Source organism: Scomber japonicus, chromosome 12 (assembly GCF_027409825.1).
Source record: "Scomber japonicus isolate fScoJap1 chromosome 12, fScoJap1.pri, whole genome shotgun sequence".
Lineage (NCBI taxonomy): Eukaryota > Metazoa > Chordata > Actinopteri > Scombriformes > Scombridae > Scomber > Scomber japonicus.
The window spans coordinates 19,861,548-19,867,547 of record NC_070589.1 but is presented as its reverse complement, the minus strand read 5'-3'; positions in this window follow the sequence as shown (position 1 = coordinate 19,867,547).

Here is a 6,000-nt window from a genome sequence, read left to right as displayed (position 1 = left end):
TTTAATGGTGCTTTAATCAATGCAGACAGACAGGCTGCAGTACCCACAAAAACAGGCGATCTGTGGGTAAATGAATAATGGCTGACATTTAAAGCTGTGTCATACAGGAGGACTCAAGCCACAATACACTGAGTACAATGATGACTATACATGAGTACCCTCCGGCCTTCATGTTACTGGCTTAAACCTTTTTAGTGAATCAATCCTCCCACATTCTGAGTACTTGCTGTTTCCTGCAGCCTTTATTTAGCTCAAAATGGCACTGAATGATGTAAAAGCCGCCAGTCCTGTCCATGTGCTCAGCGCTCCAGCTATGTCAGTGGCAAAATGGACAACAATGGGGTTTAGACCCATCATTGTTACTAAGGTCATCATCACCAAGTGCATTGGTACACCATGTGGGCAGATCTGTTGTTCAGGAGTGATGAGTCACAGTTATTGTTGCTTTACTGTCTCTTTTTTGTTGCATCTCAAAATCAACAACTGGGATGGCTCTTTTGTAATGTATCCATTGAACACCAACATCTTAAATGTGCCCACTTGCTTATAACAGAGTGAGCACAAAGTAAAAACAATAAAAGACACACATCCTTCAACATGACACTAGTGTCAATCCCTGACATTTGAAGATAAAGCTTTTCATTGTATTCTACAGACTGCTCTGCACTCAACAGTTGAAGGTTGAATGCCTCTGAAATGACAAGAACTTTGTAGCATTTCTTGTTTTAGAATGGATGTGATTCCACTTCATCTGTCATGGGTTATGTACTTCACTCCTACAACTGTGTCTTCGTCTTTTGACTGAATTATATCATCGCTCTTACAGCAAACCCTCCTCCTTGTCATGCTGATATTATAACAAGAATAAGAGTCAGAATAGGCTCTTTGACTATGTGAGAGTGAACTTGCTGTTGCTGATGTCTAATCAGGCTGATGGAAATGTCATTAGACATACTTCACCCGATGATAATGTTGAAGATCCTGTGTTAGTATCTTTAAACATGAACTCAAAACTTATCTCTTCAACCTGGCTTTTGATAAGAATGCTTTACTGACATTACTTATTTTTTAGCATTACTTTATTGTATTCATGTTTTTATCTGTTTCATCTAGTTTTTTTTTTAACCGTTTTATTTTTTTATTACATTTTGATCATTTTTAATGTATTCTTAATGTTTAATTTATTAGTTTCAAATTGCTCTACTGTTTACATTTCTTTTGTCTTATTGTTGGGTTTTCAGTCATCCGTAAAGCACCAACCTGTATGAAATGGGTTAAGGTTATACAAATAAAGTTTGATTATAATTAGACTTTGACTGATGATGGTGCTAAAGAAAAAGTTAAAGGTCCAGTGTGTAAAATGTAGTGAAATTGAATAGAATATTCTAGTATGCTTTGATTAGTGCACCTGACAATAAAAATCTTTATCTTACCTTTACCTTTATATCTACATAGGAAGCGGGTTGTCTTCCACAGAGCCTGCTGTGTTGCACCGACATTTAGTTCATAAAATTCATGGATCACCAAAGTCAGTCAAAGTCAACATTTAAGAACTATGAATGTTTAAACCGAAATTCACAGAAATTCAGTAGTTGACATATTTCAGTCAGGTGCTCATTTATGATATTGTTGATTTAGTATTAGCTTAGCTTAACTTAGCTATTGTGGCTAAGTTTATAAAACAATGTGAGCTTCCTAAAACTGAAAGATTTCCTGCCATATTATACATCCAGTAAAAGAGACAACTACTCACCCTGTACAATTACACCTTGTGCTTATATTGTTGTTGTTAAACCTTACTGGCTCAATTCTGCTAATAATAGGAAACTCTAAAGTTGTTTGTATGTATTGATGCACATATATTTAGTTTGACATTCGTATTCTGATGTATTTTGATAATATGGTCCCATTACATGCAAATAATCATTGCTACAGTAGACTAAAAGCTAATATGAAATAAGAAAGATTGGCCTTGCAGACAGTTTTTTGTTATACTACATGCAGTAATTTGCTAAACTGCAAAATCAATCAAGAGATTTTTTTTTCCAGACAATCCCCAGTGGAAATGTCAAGCATTTATTCAGCTAGTACAAGGTTATGCAGGCACTCTACAGTAGCCCTGTTAACCTGTATGAAATGGGTTAGGGTGTGATATGATGCATGATAGGAAAGGGGTTTTCCCTTGTTTAGTTTTTACCCATCCATAAATTAATGCCAGTGAGACAGGCAATGAGGGCATGCAGTGCATTCTGGCAATACAGATATGTATAATTGAGTGTCATCGGCATAAATGGTGATCAGTGATGGTTAATAATGTTTCCAAGTAGGACAATAATAATAATAAAAACTAAATTGCACCAAAAAATACTTCCTTGTGGAATACCATGTTCCATACCAGGAGTCTCTGGTACATATAAAAGGCAAAATTAGGAGGAGTAGACTAACAAAGCAGCTGAAGCAGTTAAGTAAACAAGGTTTCAGTTAAAAATAAAAAAGCTTGCCTCGCAGGTGGTCGAGTGGTTAGAGCGCATGCCACGTATCCCCGGTTCGAATCCGGGCCGGAGGACCTTTACTGCATGTCACCCCCCCCCTCTCTCTCCCATGATTTCCTGTCTATCCTCTATCAATAAAGGTGTATGTGCCTGAAAAAAATCTTTTAAAAAGCTAAGACCATTGTGGGAAACTAAACATAAATATAAGACATCTTGTTGAGGTTGCTTGTTGTACTCAAAGTACAAACTTCATCATCTCAGGTCTGGGTCTCACTGGGATTAACTGTGTCAGACCAATTTTCACTAGGTTGCTGCTTGAGGGTTTGGTATGACTGATGTGCACCGTTGAGACATCTAACTATTACAGCTTTTGAAGTGTGGTAGGAACATGTGGGTATTTTTATGGATTGACATAAAATGACTGAACAACAGACTGTTACCTACATGTCATGACTGTCAGTCTTTTGACCAATAAAATGAGATAGAGGTTTAAATTATTTTTGTTATTTCTCATAACCTCTGCTCACAAGATAACTCGCTGCAGACATGAATTCATGTAACCCAGACAAATGATGAAATCATCACTGCTGGTCATCTGGAGGTCATTTCACCCCACAGGGATATTGTCAATTTAAAATGACTTACCTTCTCAAAGACGTCATGATGTTCATTAATCTTGAGAAAATAAACTTGGCACAGAGAGGCACTTGCCCACAGGCTTTATGCCATTTGTGGCCCTGTGATCCAATATTGTCATAAAATTCTTCCCAATTAAGTTAAGGGTTCTACTTTTCTGTGTATATGCTTATTTTCTATTTTAGTTCTTATTCCTCCAATTGTATCTATTTCGTTCTAATTTATTTTTTATATTTTAATATTTGTTAGCTGCTGCTGCCACTCCTGCCAGTTGTTGCTTAATATATTTTAGCAGCACTTACAGGTGAAATGGTATCAAATGCTACAAATGTGTTTAGCCTTCATATTTGTACAACTTTGTTGAATTTGGTTACCTTGGAATAATACATTTAACTAAGCATGGTGGAGTTTTACTAATGACCATAAGGTGGGGCTATCACTGCTATGATTTTGTATGTTGTGTACATTCTCATGGACAACTTGAGTACCAAGTTTAATTGTTTTAATTAAAGACAAGAGAAATGCAGAAATATCATGATATAATTTAATAGTAGTGCCCCCTCTTGGTAGTATTGTATGAAACATTACATACGTTTGCAATGTGATTATATATAGAACATTCCCATATTTGGTTGCAATCCAATTTGGTACGGAAGAGTAATGGCCCATTAAGTGCATCAGGCCATGCCTTCAAAAGTTTGGTAATCAAATGCATACAAACAGTTAGTGATGCCAAAAAATAAACTTGTAAATTGTGTCATTAAAAATGGTATGTACCAAGTTTGATGAAGATTAGATGAAATATCTGCCAAAAGAAGCAAAATATCCAAAATGATGAAAGGTTTTCCAGGTGTGAATGGGTGTGTCAGTCAAATCAGCAATGAATACTTTATAAAGTATAAAACTATAAAAATCAGCAATGAATACTTTATAAAGTATAAAAGTATAAAAACATATTTAAAAGAAACCCTGAATGATAGCAGCGTTGTCCGAAAAAAAGCTTAACATTTTTGATGTTTAAATGGCTTCTGTTTCTTAGTGACTGAAAAACATACAAAAGAAAAAAGAAAGACAGAGTGACGATAACAGTGTGAGAGCTGAACAGTGAAGACAGTTTATTACACAAGGTTGAAGGTGGACTGAAGAGACAAGTTGAACTAATAACAGGTACAAAACAGACTCACGAAAATGTACTGTAGATACAAGAGGATATTTAAACATAAAGCAGAACACAGACATAGGCCCTATTATTAAAGACATTAGTCCTAATAACTGTATCACTCTCCATAGAGGAGATGCGGCACAATTAGCATACACCAAAGAGCGATAAGATTTAGCAGTAAGTTAGACAAGTTACGAGACATGTTTTACAGTAACACTCTGCTTGAACATAACATGACTTTGCAATGTAATTCATATCCTTAATATCATGTCATTTATTCCCACTGATGACACTGAGTTACATTTCTGTTGTAGTTGATTTTTTTATAAAATTATAATTACACATGGAGGGATTATCACTTCCTGCTCAAATAGGGTGAGTCAATAATAGTTTTAAAGATTTTTTTTTTGTAAGTAAAAGAGCTACATATTTTCCACATAGTATCTACTACTGACATGTTGGGTCATGTCATTTTTATTAACATTAAGGTAGCCATAGCTTAAGTTTTATGTGCACAAAATATTTCATGGGTCACCTTTGACTACCTTTTTGTCATTTACTTATGGCTAATAATAGCAGCAGAAAGCATTGCATTTTCCTTTCAGAGCACTTTGATGTCATTCAAATGGAGCCCTGATGACAGTAAGTCCCACAGTATCTACAATTCAAATGAGAATTGCATTAGCAGATTTTCAATGGACTATAGAGAGGAGATCTGATTTTGAATACCACTGTGTGGGATGGGTAGAAAAGAACTGAATTGAGAAAGTGGAGAGCTGGCAGGGACTCTGCAGACTTATTCATTTCCATCCCCAAACAGCTGCTCCATTAACAAGATCTTAAAAAAAACACACTCACATAACAAGGTGGAGGCCATGCAGGTCACATCTACCACTTGGAATTAAGTCTGTCTGAAAAAATCATTTGAGGATGTCTCTCAGTGACGAATTGACACCTGTGTCCAATAAACAACACCTGGATTCAGAGTAAATGTTCCTGTGTGTGCCTGTGCACGTTTCTACAGTGTTGAGGAAGCTGTGAATGTTTGTGTTTGAGACACAAAAGAAAGATAAACACTGTCCATGCTCCATTGGTTGTAACCCTTGCTTCAGTCAGCTCCCACTCTGTACATTTGACACCAAATAAACTCCCATTCAACCAGATGCTGGCTTTGTATTACCCTGAGCTAACTGTTTCACAGCTGGTTAAAGAAGAAAAGACAAATGTCCTGTTCAGTTTTTCTAATACTGCCAACTCCATCATGTTCTACTGTAATATTGCCTTGACAAAAACATCAATTACACAACAACTTTCTTGCAGAAACATTCAGTTGGGTTTGGTGTTTTGGTTGACCACTACAGAAAATGAAGAATATACAAGAATTCACATTATAGACATTACAACTGACTATCCCTGACATACGCAGTCCAGACAATGGCTAAGTTTTCAATTAGTCTTGCTTCAGATAATATTTCAACATTTTGAGAACATGTGCTTGTTTTCTTTCCAGGAGTTAGATGAGAAGATTGATACCACTTGTGTCCTGTGCATTAAGTAGAGAGCAAGAGGCAAAATGTGACTAACTTCACATATAGGCTGGAAGCAGAGGTACTTGCTCATAAACACGAGGTTGCCACCAGAAGAAAATGAGATACTGTTCTTTCTATATTTATGTTTGTGTATGGACTAAACACAACACAAATGCAGAAT